Here is a 25,044-nt window from a genome sequence, read left to right on the forward strand (position 1 = left end):
CACGAATATCCTTGATAGCTTTTTTTTTCTCCTGGTCTAGAATGTATCCCAAGATCACATATGTCACATCGTTGCTTTTTGTCTTCTTTAATCTAGAATAATTTCTATACTTTCTCTGTGTTTCTTGTCCTTAATATTTTTGAAAAGTATAGGCCTGCTACTGTGTAGAATATCCCTCAGTTTGGGTTTGTCTGATTTCCTCATGATTATATTCCGTTTATGCAGTATTTAGGCAGGAATACCAATAAGATGATGATGTGTCTTTCTCAGAAGACATTGATATTAGTCTGACATAATATTGGTGATGTGGCAAAATACTTAGATTTTCACTCTCTAGTTTTAGTATCTATAGAAAATTTTCTAATGCCATCACTATTTTTATATTCATTGCCATTCTACTGTCATTTTTTAAATAAGAAAGAACTTGCCACACATTTTTTAATTTACAGGGAGACCCTCAATTCAGTGTAAAATTTATTGTTATACTTGTCCTATGACCTAGCTTTATTATTTCACCTACCAGTAGTTCCACCTGGTAAATTCCCTCAGAAATGCAGTGATCTCTGGACCCTGAGTCTCCTGAAAACAGGCAAAATCCATCTAGTTATTGCCCTTTTGTAAAAAAAGAGGAAGTTTTGTGCTATCAGAAAACATCTTTGAAGACTTTGCAGAATAGAGATTATGTATATTCCATAGGAGGACCCTTTCACAGCTTAATAGCCAACCACATTTATTGACCATCTTCTGCCTGCAGCATATTTTACCAAATGCTGCTTTATAGAGCATTATCTCTAATCTATACCAGCACAGACTATTGGATCTCTTTGGAGAATAGAGTTTGCCCCATTATCTGCCTCTCAATGATTTTAATTAGTTTCCAAATGCTACCTGCATAGTTTCTAAGACTCAAAGAGCCAAATACATCTAGTAACACATACACATTATATATATGGGATTTTCTTTGTTGTGCCATAGATCATCAGAAGACATGCTTACATAGGTCAGGTTGAAGGCAATCAATGCTCATTTCGTGAACAAAAGAGTGGCTTTTTGGACTTAGGAAATTTATATGCATTTATGTCTTGTTTTGCCTCCCAAAGTCTTTTTAGTTGATTGTTTTGACATCTATAGGCATACTTAATTCAGGAAGCAGCATCAAAACTGTACTATTTGCCAATTGACTTAGGTTGAAAAGCCCTTAACTCAGTCTGTGTCATGGATTCCTCATCTCTAGGGTTACATTAAACAGAACGAACTCCTAACTTTTGAGTCCTAGAACTCAGATCATTTCTTTGGGTATGAGCATTATAGATAGTTATGATGTGAAAAGTAATAAATTTCAGTAATGGTACTGAGAACAGATACAGCTGTCCCTTGGTATCCATAGAAAATTGATTCCAGGACACCACATCCCTCCAGTAACAAAATTCACAGATGCTCAATTCCCCAATATAGAATGACATAGTATTTGCATGTAACCTATGCACATCTTTCTGTATACTTTAAATCATCTCTAGAGTACTTATCATTAATGAATACAATGTATATGCCATATAAACAGTTGTTTTATTTATTTGTTTTTTTTTTAGTGTTATCTTGTTTCTTTTTTTTTAACTTATCTTTTTCCAAATATTTTTAGTCCTTGGTTGGTTAAATCTAGGAATGTGGAACCCACGGATTCGGAGGGCTGATGGTAATTACTCATTACACTTAGCTATACTCTCTGGAAATTTCAAAAGTTTTCTTGATTTCCTTATGCCTTTGTTTCAGGGACTAATACCCATCCTGGTGCTGTAGGAAACTTACATAACAGGTATTAGAGTTTTATCATGAACACAGTAAAAAGAAACCACTATATTCGTAAATAGGCTGAAAAGAAACCCATGACTTAGTTTTTAAAGAAACTTGAGACATTTAAACAATCCTAATCCATTTTCTATGCTAAGATGGAAAATAGAATCCATTTCTTCATCAGTAAATAAAAACCAATGAGTACATTATTGAATTAGATGAGCTCTTTGCTTTCAGTTAAAAAAATACTAGATCAATAATTGTCAAATAATTAGATGTTTCTATACCTTGCACATTAGAGTTAGACTAAATTAAAGATAACCCTTTGTTTTTGTCTGTAGGCTTATTTCATAATAGAGGTTCATAATAGAATAATCAGTTTATACATTTAAAATCTACTTCTTAGGATTTAAAACTTAACTTTCTTTTCTAGTAGTTTATAGTCATATCTTCACTTTAAAGACATATTGTTGGTCATGTCTGTGATTCATTTGAGGCTGTCTTTGGTTAGGAATGAAAACCCCAAACTGCAAACATTTTCCCATGGGAAAATGCCATCTGCTTTAGAGTGATTTGCTTTATGATGTGGATTCCAAACTGCATTGTATTCATCTGCTTATAGCTAAACACACTGAAGCTCACCCACAAGCAGAATTCTCATGAAAGATTGCATGGGAAGTAATAGAGAAAACAATTTAGCAGTAGTCTCCAGTAGTGAGAGAAAAACAGAAGAAAAAAATAGTAGAGAAAGAAAAAAAGCATTTGAGAGCAAAGGAGAGTATAGTTAGAGAAAGAACTCCGGGGAAGACAGGTGAGGTGATGGGTAAAAGAAGGAAAATACTTTCAGGGAAACAACTTATCTTTCATCAGAAACTCAGTTTAGGCTACTTTTTGAAAACTACCTACCCAAGAACTTTTCCACTTTTAAAATAATCTGTATTTATTCTTCATAATCATCTCTTCTTACTCACTCCACTTTGTTTTATGGCACCCTATACATATCAGTGTAGGCATATACCTCAGACAAAAGGAAGAAATGAGGGAAAAGGAAAAGGAGCAAAAACTGTGTGTGGTACTCTGCAAAATGTCATAATAATAAGTGTATTAGCTGCATTTTATTATATCACAGGTGAGGAAAAAGAATTTAAACCAAAGATTGAAAAAATCCTAACTAGTTTGATTGATGAGGAATGAATTATAAAACCCATGGAGATTTATAGGGCGTTATTGATTTTTAAATTTTTGTGGTAACTTCAACATTTCACAGGTATTGGCATGTTTGACAATAATGCCATGTAGCTAGAACCAAGCTGATTTGTATGTGGAGGGTTACTATTAATATGCACACAGTTCCTGTTTAAACAGAAAGTCTGCCAAAAGCAAAATACCCTATTAAATAGCTGTCTCAAATATGCCCAGATGGAATGAGTACCATACATTGTTCTTTATTCTGCTTAGTCTGTTTTATCTGCTTAACTAAGGACCATCGTATTTTCACCTTATTTTTCTCTTTCTTTTTCCTGAGGATAATCCCCATCACCTGCCCCTTTGGTTTAATCACATTTCTTCTCTTTACACCGTCACTGAAATACTATAGCATGAGACCGTCATGAAAAGATCAGCACATGAAATATGGTACGCTGATGTATTGTATTCACACAATGCCTATTTTGAGGTTTTGTACAGAAGGTTTGGTCAATGCCATATGCTCAGAATGTTCCTATTCTTGGACTATGAATGTTATCGCTGAGGGTGTAATCAGAGTCTAAACTGGGTGAGCAGGTTCCTCATTACCTCTTGATCACTGTCATTATGGTGCTGTGCTTCATTTCCAGATCTGGGCATCTTTCCTCAGGCTACCACAGAACACGGAAGTTGTACATAATGTACACCCATCTCTTCCATTATGCCTAGCAAAGGGATCTGACCTATTATGGGGATTTAAAATAACAGAAAACCTCACAGCTTTACAAAATGCAGTTGTTGATCCTTTTGCAACTTACGTGTGATGATTGGGTATTTATACTCATGTGCGAGATATGCTGCCCTCCAACCTTGTTACCACATTTGCACATTACCCATCTGATGTAAAAAAACCAACCAACCAATAAAAAAAAGGAAAAACCTCAGTCGTTAAATCATCTTCTCTTCTTCCCAAAAGTTATTGTGCTGGAACCCTGTAGAGGAAACACGGATTGGCTTCAGTTTGGTGTTATATTTTGAACATGGAGGTAATCTGTGGTTCACATTCTTCTGGGAAAAGTCCCAGTCACCAATGGGGAAGGACGTCACAAGTCTCTAAGGTCCACTACCTACTGTCCACTCAGGGAGGGGCAAATGGATGGGTTGCAGGTTGCTGAGGCCAAAGGAGGAGGATAACAACAGGCTAAGTTTTTTCCTTTCCCATCCCCAGCCATAGGCCAACATTTTTTCATAGAGAAGTCACTTCATAGCATGATGTACCAACTTCAAAGATTTTGTGACACATTTTTAAACTCCTCCGAGAATGATATACAATATACTTCTGGTGCCTTAGAGTTTACTATATACACTTTCACATATGTTGCCTTATTTGATCTTCACAAGAACCTTATGAGTGATCTCTTATTCCCCTTTGTGGGGGAGGAACAAAGGCTGAGAAACTGTGACGTTCTCAAGGCTGTACGGTAAATCAACAACATTTTCATTGGCACCCATTACGTGTCAGGGATGATGCTAGTCTGTAAGGACCAAGCCAAGATGAGGACTAAGGTTTCAGAATTCTCAGTCTCCTGTCTGGCCTGTCCCATGGTGTCTTCCTTCCTGATGAGGACAGTTGATAGAACCCGGCATTAGCTTCCAGCTGCATCTCTTTTCTTCCAGGTAAAATGTCCTCTTCTTCCCCACTGAAGCACACTTGTAGTCAAATCTACTTTTATTTCTGTCTGCATCATTTCACCTATTAGAATGTTAACTCCCTGAGGACAAGAATCATTTTTGCTCTTTGTTGTTGTTTTCTTCTGTCATCTTATAGCCTACATGGTGCAGTTTTGTTCAGATAAATTGTGTAACATAAAATCCCTGTGATAGTGGGAGGAGCCAAGATGGCCGAATAGGAACAGCTCCGGTCTACAGCTCCCAGCGTGAGCGACGAAGAAGACGGGTGATTTCTGCATTTCCATCTGAGGTACCGGGTTCATCTCACTAGGGAGTGCCAGACTGTGGGCGCAGGTCAGTGGGTGCGCGCACTGTGTGCGAGCTGAAGCAGGGCGAGGCATTGCCTCACCTGGGAAGCACAAGGGGTTAGGGAGTTCCCTTTCTGAGTCAAAGAAAGGGGTGACAGACGGCACTTGGAAAATTGGGTCACTCCCACCCGAATACTGCGCTTTTCCGATGGGCTTAAAAAATGGCGCACCACGAGATTATATCCGGCATCTGGCTCGGAGGGTCCTACGCCCACGGAGTCTTGCTGATTGCTAGCACAGCAGTCTGAGATCAAACTGCAAGGCGGCAGCGAGGCTGGGGGAGGGGCGCCCGCCATTGCCCAGGCTTGATTAGGTAAACAAAGCAGCCGGGAAGCTCAAACTGGGTGGAGCCCACCACAGCTCAAGGAGGCCTGCCTGCCTCTGTAGGCTCCACCTCTGGGGGCAGGGCACAGACAAACAAAAAGACAGCAGTAACCTCTGCAGACTTAAATGTCCCTGTCTGACAGCTTTGAAGAGAGCAGTGGTTCTCCCAGCACGCAGCTGGAGATCTGAGAACGGGCAGACTGCCTCCTCAAGTGGGTCCCTGACCCCTGACCCCCGAGCAGCCTAACTGGGAGGCACCCCCCAGCAGGGGCACACTGACACCTCACACGGCAGGGTACTCCAACAGACCTGCAGCTGAGGATCCTCTCTGTTAGAAGGAAAACTAACAAACAGAAAGGACATCCACACCAAAAACCCATCTGTACATCACCATCATCAAAGACCAAAAGTAGATAAAACCACAAAGATGGGGAAAAAACAGAACAGAAAAACTGGAAACTCTAAAAACCAGAGCGCCTCTCCTCCTCCAAAGGAATGCAGCTCCTCACCAGCAACGGAACAAAGCTGGATGGAGAATGACTTTGAAGAGCTGAGAGAAGAAGGCTTCAGATGATCAAATTACTCTGAGCTATGGCAGGACATTCAAACCAAAGGCAAAGAAGTTGAACACTTTGAAAAAAATTTAGAAGAATGTATAACTAGAATAACCAATACAGAGAAGTGCTTAAAGGAGCTGATGGAGCTGAAAACCAAGGCTCGAGAACTACGTGAAGAATGCAGAAGCCTCAGGAGCCGATGTGATCAACTGGAAGAAAGGGTATCAGCGATGGAAGATGAAATGAATGAAATGAAGCGAGAAGGGAAGTCTAGAGAAAAAAGAATAAAAAGAAATGAGCAAAGCCTCCAAGAAATATGGGACTATGTGAAAAGACCAAATCTACGTCTGATTGGTGTACCTGAAAGTGATGGGGAGAATGGAACCAAGTTGGAACACACTCTGCAGGATATTATCCAGGAGAACTTCCCCAATCTAGCAAGGCAGGCCAACATTCAGATTCAGGAAATACAGAGAACGCCACACAGATACTCCTCGAGAAGAGCAACTCCAAGACACATAATTGTCAGATTCACCAAAGTTGAAATGAAGGAAAAAATGTTAAGGGCAGCCAGAGAGAAAGGTCGGGTTACCCTCAAAGGGAAGCCCATCAGACTAACAGCAGATCTCTCGGCAGAAACCCTACAAGCCAGAAGAGAGTGGGGGCCAATATTCAACATTCTTAAAGAAAAGAATTTTCAACCCAGAATTTCATATCCAGCCAAACTAAGCTCCATAAGTGAAGGAGAAATAAAATACTTTACAGACAAGCAAATGCTGAGAGATTTTGTCACCACCAGGCCTGCCTTACAAGAGCTCCTGAAGGAAGCACTAAACATGGAAAGGAACAACCGGTACCAGCCACTGCAAAATCATGCCAAAATGTAAAGACCATCGAGACTAGGAAGAAACTGCATCAACTAACGAGCAAAATAACCAGCTAACATCATAATGACAGGATCAAATTCACACATAACAGTATTAACTTTAAATGTAAATGGACTAAATGCTCCAATTAAAAGACACAGACAGGCAAATTGGATAAAGAGTCAAGACCCATCAGTGTGCTGTATTCAGGAAACCCATCTCATGTGCAGAGACACACATAGGCTCAAAATAAAAGGATGGAGGAAGATCTACGAAGCCAATGGAAAACAAAAAAAGGCAGGGGTTGCAATCCTAGTCTCTGATAAAACAGACTTTAAACCAACAAAGATCAAAAGAGACAAAGAAGGCCATTACATAATGGTAAAGGGATCAATTCAACAAGAAGAGCTAACTATCCTAAATATATATGCACCCAATACAGGAGCACCCAGATTCATAAAGCAAGTCCTGAGTGACCTACAAAGAGACTTAGATTCCCACACATTAATAATGGGAGACTTTAACACCCCACTGTCGACATTAGACAGATCAACGAGAAAGAAAGTCAACAAGGATACCCAGGAATTGAACTCAGCTCAGCACCAAGCGGACCTAATAGACATCTACAGAACTCTCCACCCCAAATCAACAGAATATACATTTTTTTCAGCACCACACCACACCTATTCCAAAATTGACCACATACTGGGAAGTAAAGCTCTCCTCAGCAAATGTAAAACAGAAATTATAACAAACTATCTCTCAGACCACAGTGCAATCAAACTGGAACTCAGGATTAAGAATCTCACTCAAAACCGCTCAACTACATGGAAACTGAACAACCTGCTCCTGAATGACTACTGGGTACATAACGAAATGAAGGCAGAAATAAAGATGTTCTTTGAAACCAATGAGAACAAAGACACAACATACCAGAATCTCTGGGACACATTCAAAGCAGTGTGTAGAGGGAAATTTATAGCACTAAATGCCCACAAGAGAAAGCAGGAAAGATCCAAAATTGACACCCTAACATCACAATTAAAAGAACTAGAAAAGCAAGAGCAAACACATTCAAAAGCTAGCAGAAGGCAAGAAATAACTAAAATCAGAGCAGAACTGAAGGAAATAGAGACACAAAAAACCCTTCAAAAAATTAATGAATCCAGGAGCTGGTTTTTTGAAAGGATCAACAAAATTGATAGACCGCTAGCAAGACTAATAAAGAAAAAAAGAGAGAAGAATCAAATAGACACAATAAAAAATGATAAAGGGGATATCACCTCCGATCCCACAGAAATACAAACTACCATCAGAGAATACTACAAACACCTCTACGCAAATAAACTAGAAAATCTAGAAGAAATGGATAAATTCCTGGACACATACACTCTCCCAAGACTAAACCAGGAAGAAATTGAATCTCTGAATAGATCAATAACAGGATCTGAAATTGTGGCAATAATCAATAGCTTACCAACAAAAAAGAGTCCAGGACCAGATGGATTCACAGCCGAATTCTACCAGAGGTACAAGGAGGAACTGGTACCATTCCTTCTGAAACTATTCCAATCAATAGAAAAAGAGGGAATCCTCCCTAACTCATTTTATGAGGCCAGCATCATTCTGATACCAAAGCCAGGCAGAGACACAACCAAAAAAGAGAATTTTAGAACAATATCCTTGATGAACATTGATGCAAAAATCCTCAATAAAATACTGGCAAACTGAATCCAGCAGCACATCAAAAAGCTTATCCACCATGATCAAGTGGGCTTCATCCCTGGGATGCAAGGCTGGTTCAATATATGCAAATCAATAAATGTAATCCAGCATATAAACAGAGCCAAAGACAAAAACCACATGATTATCTCAATAGATGCAGAAAAAGCCTTTGACAAAATTCAACAACCTTCATGCTAAAATCTCTCAATAAATTAGGTGTTGATGGGACATATTTCAAAATAATAAGAGCTATCTATGACAAACCCACAGCCAATATCATACCAAATGGGCAAAAACTGGAAGCATTCCCTTTGACAAGTGGCACAAGACAGGGATGCCCTCTCTCACCACTCCTATTCAACATAGTGTTGGAAGTTCTGGCCAGGGCAATTAGGCAGGAGAAGGAAATAAATAGTATTCAGTTAGGAAAAGAGGAAGTCAAATTGTCCCTGTTTGCAGATGACATCATTGTATATCTAGAAAACCCCATTGTCTCAGCCCAAAATCTCCTTAAGCTGATAAGCAACTTCAGCAAAGTCTCAGGATACAAAATCAATGTACAAAAATCACAAGCATTCTTATACACCAACAACAGACAAACAGAGAGCCAAACCATGAGTGAACTCCCATTCACAATTGCTTCAAAGGGAATAAAATACCTAGGAATCCAACTTACAAGGGATGTGAAGGACCTCTTCAAGGAGAACTACAAACCACTGCTCAATGAAATAAAAGAGGATACAAACAAATGGAAGAACATTCCATGCTCATGGGTAGGAAGAATCAATATCGTGAAAATGGCCATACTGCCCAAGGTCATTTACAGATTCAATGCCATCCCCATCAAGCTACCAATGACTTTCTTCACAGAATTGGAAAAAACTACTTTAAAGTTCATATGGAACCAAAAAAGAGCCCGCATCACCAAGTCAATCCTAAGCCAAAAGAACAAAGCTGGAGGCATCACACTACCTGACTTCAAACTGTACTACAAGGCTACAGTAACCAAAACAACATGGTACTGCTACCAAAACAGAGATATAGATCAATGGAACAGAACAGAGCCCTCAGAAATAACGCTGCATATCTACAACTATCTGATCTTTGACAAACCTGAGAAAAACAAGCAATGGGGAAAGGATTCCCTATTTAATAAATGGTGCTGGGAAAACTGGCTAGCCATATGTAGAAAGCTGAAACTGGATCCCTTCCTTACACCTTGTACAAAAATCAATTCAAGATGGATTAAAGACTTAAACGTTAGACCTAAAACCATAAAAACCCTAGAAGAAAACCTAGGCATTACCATTCAGGACATAGGCATGGGCAAGGACTTCATGTCTAAAACACCAAAAGCAATGGCAACAAAAGGCAAAATTGAAAAATGGGATCTAATTAAACTAAAGAGCTTCTGCAAGCAAAAGAAACTACCATCAGAGTGAACAGGCAACCTACAAAATGGGAGAAAATTTTCGCAACCTACTCATCTGACAAAGGGCTAATATCCAGAATCTACAATGAACTCAAACAAATTTACAAGAAAAAAACAAACAACCCCATCAAAAAGTGGGCGAAGGACATGAACAGACACTTCTCAAAAGAAGACATTTATGCAGCCAAAAAACACATGAAAAAATGCTCATCGTCACTGGCCATCAGAGAAATGCAAATGAAAACCACAATGAGATACCATCTCACACCAGTTAGAATGGCAATCATTAACAAGTCAGGAAACAACAGGTGCTGGAAAGGATGTGGAGAAATAGGAACACTTTTACACTGTTGGTGGGACTGTAAACTAGTTCAACCATTGTGGAAGTCAGTGTGGCAACTCCTCAGGGATCTAGAAGTGGAAATACCATTTGACCCAGCCATCCCATTACTGGGTATATACCCAAAGGACTATAAATCATGCTGCTATAAAGACACATGCACACATATGTTTATTGCAGCATTATTCACAATAGCAAAGACTTGGAGCCAACCCAAATGTCCAACAATGATAGACTGGATTAAGAAAATGTGGCACATATACACCATGGAATACTATGCAGCCATAAAAAATGATGAGTTCATGTCCTTTGTAGGGACATGGATGAAATTGGAAATCATCATTCTCAGTAAACTATCACAAGAACAAAAAACCAAACACTGCATATTCTCACTCATAGGTGGGAACTGAACAATGAGATCACATGGACACAGGAAGGGGAATATCACACTCTGGGGACTGTTGTGGGGTGGTGGGAGGGGGGAGGGATAGCATTGGGAGATATACCTAATGCTAGATGACGAGTTAGTGGGTGCAGTGTACCAGCATGGCACATGTATACATATGTAACTAACCTGCACAATGTGCACATGTACCCTAATACTTAAAGCATAATAAAAAAAAATCCCTGTGGTATATAAAGTTCTACAGATATAATTAGTCTGTTGGTGACTATAAAGTAAATCATGATATTTTTGAGGGGAGGTGATGAAAATTAGCTTGAACTTCTCCTTTTCCATGCACTTAGTTATTTTAAAGTGATTGACATTAAGTTATGAAGTACAAACTAGGTAGAAGTAATAGATGTGTCACAATATGTAGGGGAAATAAAAGCTTACTCATAAAATATAGTTAAATTATTTTGAATACTCAGGCTTGTAGTTTGACATTGTTTGTGTGTGTGTGTGTGTGTAAAGGAAAAGAATATAAAGCTAATTACATCCAGAAATGGAAGAAATGGGAACTAGAGACCGGGAGGCTGCAGCATTTTTTCATCCAAAACAATCTCAATTCCAACAACAAATCTTTATGAAAGAGTTTAGTTTTCTGAGTGAACTGATGAGCTCACTTTTCCTTTTCATTTTTCTTTCCAAACTGCACAGCTGAAAGCATTGTCAGTGGAAACACCCTGTTAAGTCAGCGATTTATACACCCTATCTGTTAGTTTTTGTCTTAAGATTCTATCTTAACTATTATCTCTTTGAGAAGACAAACATGACATTCTAAATATAGTCCTCAAATTTTTATATATTCACACTCAGTGCAAAACATTTCTGAGTTATATGTAATTAATGTACCCAAAGAGAGACTGAAAAAAGTTCAGGGGTTTCTTGTCCACACTTATCCTAGCCTTTATATACCATAAGAGGGTTAGCTGGATCCCAGAACATCCACCAACAGAATTTGACGTTTAAGAGGTCTAAAATTAAAGCTGTGTGTGTGTGTGTGTATGCGCGCGTGTGTGTTTGTGTTAAGACGAAAGTCTAGAAAGGGGTGGAGATGAGAAAGCAGAAAAAAAGTCATTATATAAAAGTTCATTTGTGATAATGACATTATTTAAGAAATACATTGAAAATGAAATTCGAATATTCCACTGCAATTAAAATGAATAAACAGTCTGTATATTAAGATGCAGAGATAAGGTAAAAAATAACATTGAATAAAAAAAATCAGTCTGGGCAACATAGCGAGACTTTGTCTCCACAAAATAATAAAAAAAGTTAGTTGGGTGCCTGCAGTCCCAGCTACTCAGGAAGCTGTGGCTTGAGCCTAGGAGGCTGAGGCTGCTGTGAGCCATGATTGCGCCACTGTACTCCAGCCTGTGCAACAGAGTGAGACCATATTTCCAAAAAAAATCTAAGTTGTACAAAAATATTTAACAATGACAACTTTTATGTAAAATAAAAAATAATACAAAATATAATGTATGAATTCATATATGTATGGTATGATTATTTTTTAAAACACATATATTGCATTTTGGTTAATAAATTTCTATGGAGAGGTAGGATAGAGAAGGTAACTGGGGAAAGATGAATTTAGTTTTAATATTTTATTTCCTTTAATGAAGAAAATATAAGAACCAAATATGGCAGATTATTAATAGTTCAAAGGGTGGTGTTTGCTCTATTATTTCCTATTTCAGTAAATACATAATTTTCAAATTAACAAGAACAAGTAAATTTTAGCCTTTAAAACCATTTGTATATTGAGAAAATCTAGAGTAATACAAATTTGGAGGTTTAAGATGTACATCATAAAAAAAGTGAGCTCATTTTTAAGTGTTCTGATTACACTTGCATAATTTATGGAGATACAATGTTTCCTTTAAAAATGTTCACCACATTACCATTTGAGGTCCACTAATATTTTAATATTGTGTTAGCAAAGATTTTTGGTATTCCCTTTAGTGCTCAACGTTGGTACACTAACTCAGAGATGTTTTGATTTTTTCATTTTCAAAATGAATATATTTTCATTTTCATGAATTCAAATGAATTCATTTCAAAATGAAATATTTTCATTTTCATTTTCATTTTTTCGTTTAAAAAAAATTCTTATTTCATTTCACTCACTGATATGGTTTGGCTCTGTGTTCCCACCCAAATCTCGTCTTGAATTGTAATCCCCATAATCCCCATGTGTCGAGGGAGAGACCAAGTGGGAGGTGGTTGAATCATGGGGCGGGTTTCCTCCATGCTGTCCTCATGAAAGTTAGTGAGTTCTCACAAGATCTGATGGTTTATAAGGCAGTTTTCCCCGCTTTTGCTCCCCGTCTCTCGCCTACACCATGTAAGATGTGCCTGCTTCCCCTTCTGCCACAATTGTAAGTTTCCTGAGGCCTCCTCAGCCATGTGGAACTTTGAGTCAATTAAACCTCTTTCCTTTATAAATTACCCAGTCTTGGATATTTCTTTATGGCTGTGTGAAAACAGACTAATATACTCACTATCTGTGCAGTTGTGAAATTTGAAATAAATGTCCTTCCTTCCTCCCTCCCTCCCTCCTTTCCTCCTTCCCTCCTTCCCTCCCTCCTTTCTTCCTTCCCTCCTTCACTCCTTCCCTCCTTCCTTCCTCCCTGGCTCCCTCCCTCCCTCCTTCCTTCCTTCCTTCTTTACTTCCTTGTTTCTCTACTTCCTTTTTAATTTTTTCTTTCATTAGGGAGATAATTGTTTTACTTGTTTGTTGGCCATCTCTCAATTGAAATATTTAGCATACTGTGATGTACTTTTTTCCACAAACCTTTTCCATTTCTATGTTACTACATCCTTTGCATATTTGAAGCTAATTTTCCCATTAGTTTTTTGAAGTGACCTGTTGTAATTGTACATATTTATGGAGTACCAGAGACTGGGGAAGGGAGGAAGGAGAAAAAGATGGGGAGATGTTGGTCAGTGAGTACAATGTTTCCATTGTTTTTTTCTCCTGAAAGTTACTCTGGAACTTGTGTAATAGTTATAATTGTGACTAATTGCACTGTGACTCACCTGACCATAGCAGCATGCATTTAAAAGGAGGAGACGGTAATGTAAATGAATCTGGAGAGTGCTACAACTGTGTAGAAGACATTGCTAGTGGTCTATCCAATATCCATACCCCATTGTTAATGAACTAACAGAACATTGATTTCTTGAAGGTCAGCAGTGTGTCCAGTCAAAAAGCTTACTTCCTCAGCCTCTTTTGCAGCTATTGTTGAACATGTGACTTGGTTTGAGACAATAAAAATAATTAGGAGTCATTGAATAAGTATTCTAGAAAATGTTTTGAAAGGTACGACCTTAATGGGCAAAATTCCTTTGCTCTTCCCCCTTTCTCTTCTCTCTTCCTTTCTGAAGTGCAAACTTTATGCCCATAGGTATGGTAGCCATCTTGCAAACAGGAAGATGAAGATCACATGTGAAGGAGAGCAGAGCTGAAGAGCAGCAGGACCCCAAGGCCCGGATGCCATAACCTAGAAGCTGGCTTAGATTGGGCTTGTCCACTAGTAGACTCATTGTTACATGAAAAATGCTCAGCAATAGAAGATCCATGTGTTTAAGCTACTGTCATTCAGGTGTATCCGAGCTAGCTGGAGGAGAGCCTAGGGATCCTTTATTTTAGAGATAATGAAACTCAGATACCAAACAGGTTAAGCAGTACACTTTATCTATGGTCTAACTGCACAGCATGTGCACAACATCTGCATTCTATAATAATTATTTTTTTGGAAAGACAACATGTTGAAATGTTTTAAAGGTTATTTAGCCATACCTTTGGCAATCAACAGTGAATTTGCATAGTTCTTTTTTTGCAGGATTCAAAGGACTTCCAATATGGTATTCTTAACCTTTCTTCTTTGTCGTCACTGAATGGCCTTTAGACCTCAATCTGAAGCTTGAATGTGTTCTTTGCAATCCCCATATCAGGTATTTTGTTAATTCATCCTTACAGTTTAAAGAAAGGATAAATTCACAATCATTTGAGGTATGAGATAAAATATTTTCTCTTTGATTTTATAGTATATCCCAACAAAATAATACCAGAGAAATAAAATTTTTCAGAACATTCTCTATTTCCTTCTAGATATATTTAATCAATATACCAAAGATCTTTGTTTATAAAACTTAATTTTGAGTGGAGAAATCAAATTGCACTAAAAGTAGATCTAATAGTCTCATGTTATTTAATAAGAACTTCCATTTTTAAAAAACAGACATTTATTGAGTATCAGTTATGTGCTGTCAGGCACCTTTTTTTGCTTTCAATGAAAAAGTGAATGTGAACGTGTCTCTACATACGGAAGGATCAAACATAATGAAACAGATAAATAAGTGAACCAATGATGACCGCTTAGTGAGAAGAAGGCAGTGAGAGAGGTGTTTATAGAGTCCGATGGGAAGGGAGAAGAAAAACATTGAAATCAAACTGTCAGTTAGGTGAGACATCCTAGGAGAGAAGATACCTCAGATATGTCACTATGGAAAAGTAAAAGTTGGCCAGGCATAAAAGGAAGGAACATTCTAGCTGAATACAATATGTTTAATGAAGATATAAAACAAGGCAAGCAGGACTAAATTGAGGAAAGCTTACATAATTTAGGATAGCTGGAATAAAAGTTTATGTGGGAGAGAGACACTAGATAAAGCTAGGAAGCTAAAATAAGGCAGACCAGGAAGAATATTACTCAGTTAAATTAATATCAATTCAACAAGCATTTTGAGTATCTCACTATGCACCAGGGACTGCCCTGAGATGTGGATTACAAAGGCCATAAGGATTTACAGCTTTGTGCTAAATTGAGTGGTTGTGAGTTTTTTTCTCTGAAGGTTCCTCTGGATATTTCTGAGGCCAACCTGTGTCATGAGTCATAGAGGAAGAAGAACCTGGAGGTGGGATGGAGAGTGAGCTAAGCAGTATCTGCGGTCCTGGGGAGCATTACTGCACCTGCTAACCCACAGAAAGCTTGCTGGCTATTGATGATTCCTGGCTTTTCCCTGAGAGCAACTGGATGCTATTTTCTATGTGAAACCCTGTTACTTAGGGATGGAAATGAAGCTAGGAATGGGAATGGGAATGGGTTGGCTCCTACTTGTGTGAGGTGAGATAATGAGAATGTTGATATAATGGAAGCTCTGCTTGGTTGAAGCTCTTTATGCTGCTCCCTGTGTTACCTTATTTGGATGATTATATTTTGTTTTTATTATAGGATTGAGTCAATTATCAACTATCACTGTTTTCCATTTTGTGTTCCAATTTAGCATTTTCAGAAACTTAAGTAAAATGCATTTTCATTACTGTCCATGATATTGCATCCTTTTCCTTTCCATGTAAACCATCTTGACTTCCCAAGACTCTTTGTTTCACATCATCTGCTTCTCTAGTGTCTTCCGCAATCTTATTTGCCATTAATTGTTCTGTAGCTGAAAAAATTCCTGTATCCTCAGAGATGGCATTTTCTAAGGAGGTGAAGTTTTCAGTACTTCTCAATTCTGCATCATCTTCCCTTTATGTCCTCCCCTCTCTCATCAGTTTAAGTAAAGAATCTTGTTCTTAGTTGGTTTCTGTCATTTGACATTACTTCTACCATCAAGTACTTACATTTCTGATAGGACATGCTTCAAGAAAGAATCTTCTTCAGGACCCAAAGGAATGATGCTATTTATAATAGTAAAGGGATAGACAATGGGGTCAAATTTAGTGTCACTCACTGGCATTGCTCAAAAGTCACTCAGATCTCACCTTAAGTCTGGGTAAAACACTCTCCTTTTGGCCAAACCTATTTTTAAAGGTTTATAAAATCTAAGAAATTTAGAATATTTGTTGAAGCTGAGACCTCACCATAGAAGAAAAGGCATTTTACCTTGCAGTACTTGCACTATTATTATAAAAGAAAGAAAGCATGCTAGTAGTGCTAGCATTGAAGAAATTAACAATCTAAAGAAAGTAGCAATCTTTAATAATTTGTTTCTTGACTTCTTTCATATTCTGACCAGCAGATGAACAGTTGTTCATGTTTTTAATTTTAAAAAAGGAGGCCACCGTTTTTTTGCTGTGTTACAGATACTACTAAATACCATACTTTAACAACTCAAATACTTTTAATAGAAAGAAAAATCTTTTATATACTATGTATGTCAGTATTAGCATATAATAGTAAAATAGAAGTAGTTAAATTTTGTTTAAACAAAGGTCTTCATGATTTCATATATTTATACTGAAATAGACATCTAAAAACAGGAGAAAAATTAATAACATCAACTACCTTATATTGACATTATATTGATAATAAATAGTGTGTGTGCCTTGTCACCCTACCTTCATCCCTCTCCAGCAACATCTCTTTCTGTGCTGTCTTCAGTGTCCTTCCAATTAGAATAAATCCTTATGTAATAATGATACCCCAAATATTTACTAGCAGACCTTTTACAATTAGAAATCATTGTAGTTTATAATTATAGTTTATGAAACATATTACTTGCCTCTGAATTTCCCAGTGTGTGTGTGTGTCGGGGGTGGTGCTGGGGGGTTATTTATTTTTTTTCTGAGACAGAGTCTCATTCTGTTGCCAAGGCTGGAGTGCAGTGGCACGTGATCTTGGCTCACTGCAACCTCTGCCTTTTGGGTTCAAGCGATTCTCCTGCCTCAGCCTCCTGAGTAGCTGGGATTACAGGTGCGGGTCTCCACCCCCGGCTAATTTTGGCTAATTTTTTTTGTATTTTTAGTAGAGACGGGCTTTCACCATGTTGGCCTGGCTGGTCTCGAACTCTTGACTTCAGGCGATCTGCCCACCTTGGCGTCCCAAAGTCCCAGTGTGTATTTTACAGAACATTAGAACTGAGAACAGTTCCATGAATATCAGGGTCCTAGAGCCAAAGGAATGTGGGAAATAGTTCCTATCATGTTTTTCTCTTCAAAATTTATAATGATCTTTGGTATACATTAAGAACTGATATCTGGAGTATAGAAACTTGTTTCATTTGTTTAATTACTGCTTTCCCAAATAATAGACTCATTTGGGTTAATGTTTTGGGGTCAGTGTTCCAAGAGCCATCATTCAGGAAGCAGTGGATTAACCAGACTTTCAAATATAAATGGTTTTAGAAGTCAATTTTTCAGGCTTGCTCTCTTAACTTGCACTCGTTTTCCTCTTGTTATATTTGCAAATTGTCTCCAATGTGGGGAAATTATTTTTAGCAAAATGTGATTTAAAGCAGATACTTCAATTTCAGTATTTACTAAGCTACCACTTGCAGCTTCATCTAAATGAAGAATCAATACCATCAAAAGCAAGTATTTCCATTTAAAAAAACTATTGCTATTAATGCATTTAAAAAATTTAGGACAATAGCACTCGAAATCTTAAAACTTTTATGTTGGCAAATACACAACACTTTAAAAATGCAAACAATAATGGAAATAAATGTATTACCAATTACAGCCCAGGGAAGGTTTCTAGGAAGAAGTAAATGCCTATTTCTTGGATTTTCAAACATAATATGTTACTGTGATTCAAAGGAATACTGGCAAAGAAATGAAACTGAAAACATTAGCTTGGCCTTATTCAAAGTAAAAGATTTTTGTAATTCTGATTTGCCATGTGTTAAGGGATAAGGAATGTAAAATCACAGAGAATAATTTGAAGAATAATAACAGTGTGATAAAGCACTCAAAGGGTTCCATGCTAATATAAATGGAAAGAAAACAGGGCTTAATTTTAAAAATTGAAAGGAAATATAAGAACAAATGGATACCTACCGACATTTTAAATTCATGAAAGATGTGAACAGCATTCTGATTCATCAAATACAGAACACGTGCAATAAAGGGGCTCTATCTGAATCTTGAAAGTTGAAATATGAGTACTACCAAAAGGGACACTTTACATAACACGTCCTGACAGGCAAAGGATGTAAAATAGTTCAAGGAAGGTTTTAAGATATTCATAAATAAACCGTGATTTTAAAAAAATGTTGTTGCTACTTCAAATAGCTAAGGGAAATGGATTGCTTGTAAACAAATACGAATCTTGACTTTCTAAGTCAATATAATAAAGTATTTAAGAGTGTGGTCTCTGGAATTTAACTGTATCATTCGTCATCACAACTTCTCCACTTATGTGTGATGTTTTAAGTTACTTAATGTATCTAAATCTCACTTCCATCTATAACATTTGGCAAATGACAGGACCTATTTCACTGGATTGTTGTAAAGTTTCAGCACAGCTCAAGGTACAGAGGAAGTAGATGAAAACTGGTAGCTATTGTAATACTCTGATAAAATGCATATTTGGTGACACATCATTGAACTTTTGGGCACAGAGAAGTCCCCAGACACTTCTCAGAGCTATTTTAAAAGAACAGATATTAAGCTTGGAGGAAACTGGCAACATCTCCTATATTTTTAACCTCTTAGGCAATATTCCCTATGGTACAATTTTGAAATTATATAATGATTTTAAAGTTTATTATATGTCTAAATCTGCCATCAAATGTGTTTGGTGATTTTCTGTGCCCATAGTTTTGTCAACTCAAATATTTATTATAAAAAGCATTCCTGAATATTTTATTTAACTTTTATGACTTATTTGCAAATGTTTACTTATCTCAGAACTAGAAGAGAATCCTTCATCTTGCCCTAATGGTCAAATTCTTGTATTTTTAATTTTGTCTGATGTGATGGTAAGAGAAGAAAGTTGTTTTTCCTTAGCTATTGAAGTTTTCTGAGTGTACTTACTGTAAGTAATGAACTTTAATTACTTTTGCAATTATAGCTTATTTGATTGAATTTTCCACTGACTGCACAAAACATCTGTCCTGCTGGGACCATACATCGTCTCTGGTCTGGGTACAATATGTTGTCAAAATATAGTAACATTTGCAGTCCATTAATTTCTGAAGCAATAGGCAAGTTAGGCTTCCAAAAGGGCTGTTTATACTTGGGAATTCTGTTCCTGTGCTTTCCATCTAAGTGGACCGAGACCATTCATGCTTTCTGATTTGTTTTAGTCTCTACTTAGTGTTTAATAAACAAATATAAACAATTAGCACAGTATTTGGCTTGAAACTCTATTTTATTCTGACTATACCAGCTGTCCTCAGATACTATAGAAATAACAATGGTGAGAAGGCACTTCATTATGATTTTGCAGACATTAGGATGCGGTTATTGGAATTAAGTGATAAGATATTTTTTGATAACAGCACTTTTATGTGAACTTCTTTGAAGACTAAGACTAAAGATACTTAAAAGGTGGAAAAGAAGCTCCTAGGAATACAAGAACTTTTGATTTTGCCTGAAAGTACAGTGAAAGACTGTTATTATCGTTACCATCATTTCTTGTTTTTTACAGAAATATATTTCAGAATATGTGCTCAGAATATTTCTCTAGTAAGGTCTAGAGACCATTTTCTTATGTTTCAGATAAAACAGGTAAGGCATAAAGAAATCACAGAGAAAGAATAATGTTGAATACGTATAAAGGCTTAGGGCAGTCACCAGTAAAGGTCACTAATTTCTATAAAGATTTTGGAGCTACCATATCAATTTACTCAAGTTTGGTTTGTGTTTCTCAATCAACAACAATTGTTACTCCAATTTTCAAAATATAAAATATTGTCCATCCAAGTCTCAGTCAGAATTTTATGGTTGTAGAAACCATTCATGTTCACCCACATTTTCCATACGTCCTTGCAGTCTTTTGCTTATGATTGGTTTCTGGTCAGAGAATGGGTCAGAAGTAATGAATACCATTTCCAAGGCTGGCTCTTCACCCTTCTCTTTTTCTCTCCCAGGTCAACCTTACAGGTCAAGTGTTTCAGATGTCAGAGCTACAAGATAATGGGGCTGCTTTGTTCAAATTAGGCAGAGCCACCAGTAAAAAACAAACATTTTTAATCTTAAATTTCTGAGATTTAGGCCTGTTGCAGCACCCATATTAAATCATTACTATACCATTACTAAGTGACTTATGCAAACCATGTCTAATCCCAGTGAGGTAGTTGCCATTGTACCTATGAGAGTGAACATTACTTCAGGAGGGTTATCTATGACTCTTTGGCACTATCTAAACTATATATTATGTCCATTCCTCAGCTCAGCAAGATACAGCATTTATAGTCATACATACTTATATTCATATGTATAGCTTATTCAACTGCTAACTAAGCAGACCAATGACAAAAATAGTACAACACGAACTGTTTTTATGAGGGAGGAGAGAGAGCCTAGGAGTAGGCTCAGGAAGCCCCACTGGAGGATGACCAGGTAAACGGGCAGGGCTAAGAACTAGGGAATCATCAAAGGTTGAAGAAGGAGTGAAACGACCTCTCAAAGAGCATCCCTGAGAAACAGGCTTTCAACATCCAGAGCAACCATGGGGCTGAGAGGAAAAATTGTGACCATGCCATCATCACAGTGGGACCTGCTGAGTACAAACTGCTAGATTCCTACTGAAGGCTCCTTCCTCCTTTCCTATCACAGACATAGATGAAAACACACTGGTGGGGAAGGGTTGAGCCCTGCGAGGTTATCTGATGCACCCTCTCTACCACTTTTGTGCATCTTAAATGGGGTTTAAACATCCTAAAATGTCTGCAATGTGTTCATTTCCTGTGGTAGATCTACAGTGTGTGACAGGAAATCTATTTCTTTTCCTGTAGATGCTAAATTCATTACCTTGACACAGAATTTAGACTCACTCTTTGCACTAGCTGCCATAGCAACCAGTATCAGGCATTTTTTTTTTCTCCTTTTTCTTTTGCTGGAAGCTGGGTAGTTAAATGTAGTGGCAGGAACAGTACTCAATTAAAAATTTTGTAAAAGGCACCTAATACTACTGTACCAAGGGTCTCTTCATACTGTCACCTCTGTCATGACATACTTCATAAACCCATAATCACGTTATAGACCACAAGCAGAATTTAGGCTAGTAGAATATGGGATTCTTTAAGATCATTTTATGAAGGAGTTTCCTTTTCTCTTTTTCAAATTCACAGCATTGAGAGCTATTTGAGATAATGGATGTAATTGATTATTATTGAGGGCAAGTCTTGGACAGGTACTAGATGTAAGTGGCCCAAATGTTGTTACGGCTCTGAATAACGCTACATTAAAATTCCACACGGGTTGGAGTGGCATCTGTTTCTGTCTTCAGTAAAGAGAAGAACACCACAAATTCATCATGGCAACAAATTGTCCTGGTTTCCTAAAGAGCAAAGTGAATGCTTATAAATAACAAAACAATGTTAATGTTTTTCCTACCTTAAATAATAGCAGGGTTGGTTTGAATTCGTGGCTGAAAAGGAAGAGACAGAACACCTGTTTTTAAGGGTCCAACATTTATATGCTAACACATATCAAAAAAGTGAGGCTGTGGGCATACAGAAACTGATGCCCAGAGAAAATTCTTAAAACACTTGGACATTTTGAGGCTGTGTCAGTGCCAGGCTAGGTACTAAATAGCAACAATCATCTAGCATTGTACATGCTCAGGGCTCAAACCACCCAGCCCATCTGGTTTAGCTTGCTTGGACTGTTTAACTTTTATTTTAAACGTAGTGTTCAGAAACTACTTTGAGGTGGGAGAATGCTCTAAGGAAAAACCACTACGTTTTACAGCTCAAAGCAAATACATCACAGTGACTGAAGAAGGGGTGATTGTTTATAATATTTCTTATCTTTTTTTCTCTCTCTTCCTCATGTTCATTCTTATCTCCCTTCACCACAGAGATACTTTGCACTTAGTGATTATCTCATTTCTCTCCTTATTCTTAAGTCTGAAATAAATCCAGGTCTATACAGTAAGATTCTACCATCACATATTCCTTTTTCTTTCTTCCTCAAGTTATTTCCCTTATTAAACATTATTTTGCTTACTTGGTAAATTAGGGTTGAAGTCTTAGTAATGTATTTTGGTAACACATAGCCAGATAATGCAAATCCTATGTAAAAGTAGAGCACTTTAAGCCCTGCATTAGAATTTTGTTCAGCCACCCAAATTATACTAAGGCATTGCATTGATTGGCGAATATTTCATTAAGTAGCATAATAGGACATTTGAACAATATAACTGACATAGACAGAAAATATAAGAAAAGTAGAATGAGAGTAAACTCAGCATCAACAAGTACTTGAAGAATGATAGACTAGGCAGATAGTGCAGGGGATACAGAAATGTATGAATGGCGGCACCTTTCCTCAGGCAACTGGTCTAATGCTCAATAATTGCAATAACAAGATTTAGATAATGTGCCACCAATTATATGTGCTAGCAGGGGAGAGGTAAACTACTAGTAACTGACTAAATAGGAAATGCTTCACAGGTGAGTAGAACTTGGTAGATGTAACTAAAGGAAGGGTTCAGGGCTTAACAGCAGTGGTATGTGAAGGAGAGGCATTCTAAGATAGACATGAGAAATGCAGCAATTTTTGCCCTGGGAAAGAAGTATTCCTGGATCCTGGTTTGACTAGGGCAGGGTATAGTGACAGTGACACTTTAGGAAGATGAAGGAAGACAATTTGATGTTTTGGCTCTCTCAGGGAGTGGAAATGGGTCAAATAACAAGGGACTGTATTAGGATAGTGGTCATAAAATGAGTTAAGAAAGTACATTCTTTTGGCTGGGCGCAGTGGTTCACACCTGTAATCCCAGCACTTTGGGAGGCCGAGGCAGGTGGATCATGAGGTCAGGAGTTCAAGACCAGCCTGACCAATATGATGAAACCCCCATCTCTACTAAAAATACAAAAATTAGCCTGGCGCGGTGGCAGGTGCCTGTAATCTCAGCTACTCGGGAGGCGGAGGCAGGAGAATCGCCTGAACCTGGGTGGCAGAGGCTGCAGTGAGCTGAGGTCATGCCACTGCAACTCCAGCCTGGGCTACAGAACGAGACTGTGTCTCAAAAGAAAAAAAAATAAGAAAGTACATTATTTTAATAAAAAAGTTGAGGGAACTAAATGACTAATTAAATATGATGATTAATTTCCAAATCAGTATTTTATAATAGGAAAAACTCACCTATGGTTGATATTTTTTATTTTGTTTGGAAAGCACCAAATCTCCCATTTTTTTTCCTGGAAAAATGAGACCATTTCAAGGGTTCAGTGATTTTAAAACAATTTTTATAACAACACAAAAGTTTTCTAAGTTTATTATTATTATTTTTAAGTGAACTGATAACAATTTTTAAATATTATCAGTCTCAATTTCAAATATGGCAAATAATGACAGATATCTATCTATTTACTATCTATCTATCTACCTATCACTCCACTTAAAAGCTCTTTGGAGTTCTCAGTAATTTTTAAGAGTATAAGGGGATACTGAGAACATTAGTACGAGAACTCCTGATGTTTTACAAAGTATTAGTGTAGTCTTACCCATTAATATGGAAAAGTAGAGATAAGCACTTTGATCGATGCATATCTCTCATGATCAATCAAGTCCAAGTAAGGACAGTACAAACTATGAGAGATCCTAGTGATAAAATGGAATCATTTTTTAATTGAACTACATGAGGAAGCTCTCACACTCCAGCATCCACCAATTTTAAGCATGCTTATTTTACATTGCATTAGTTACAAGCCATTTAGTAGAGGGTCTTCCTTTTCCCCTTCTCCATGTTGTTACATTCAGATTTCAGTATGTCCCCTGAAAAAAATTCTAGTTTGATAATTATAGCTGACACAGGAATTAGTCCAGGCAACATAACTTGCTGTACATTTTGCCTTAATCCTCTAGTGAGTCAAAGTAGAATGCATGTATCAAAATATCACATGTATCACATAACTACGTATAATTATTATATATCAATATAACTAATAAACTGTAAAAAATTTTTCACCTTCCACAAAGTAGGTAATAATATGATATTGACAAATAATATATTTAAATAGGAATTGTGTATAATACCCATATCACAATAGAAATACGGTATTTAATATAAATATGTATGGCTATGGTATTTAATTTATATGGTATTTAATATAATATGTGGTATTTAATTTATATGGTATGTAATTTATTTGGTATTTAATATAATATATGGTATATAATTTATATGGTATTTAATTTAATTTAATTTATATGGTATTTAATATAATGTGTATGGCTCTTATCCATGCAGGAAATTCATCTGCAGCCAATTAGCTGGGAATATTCAGGAGGAACATGCATAGGAATGGAAACTAAATTTCTTCATATGCCTTACAACATAGTTGTTTCAGGGCAGAATGCTTTAGAAATCAGATTCATGTAGATTACCCAGCAGAATGAAATATTTCTCTAATTCATTGTAAACCAACAGTGCT

The 25,044-nt window shown here is 37.2% G+C and overlaps 1 non-coding gene across 1 annotated transcript; it reads left to right on the forward strand.

The window, feature by feature from the left end:
- Positions 1 to 3,777: 3,777 nt before the first annotated feature.
- Positions 3,778 to 3,879, forward strand: LOC115935190 (small nucleolar RNA U13). The gene has a single exon (XR_004070890.1). It is a non-coding gene; the product is annotated as a small nucleolar RNA U13 (small nucleolar RNA).
- Positions 3,880 to 25,044: the final 21,165 nt, after the last annotated feature.

This window comes from Gorilla gorilla, chromosome 5 (genome assembly GCF_029281585.2).
Source record: "Gorilla gorilla gorilla isolate KB3781 chromosome 5, NHGRI_mGorGor1-v2.1_pri, whole genome shotgun sequence".
Classification (NCBI taxonomy): Eukaryota; Metazoa; Chordata; class Mammalia; order Primates; family Hominidae; genus Gorilla; species Gorilla gorilla.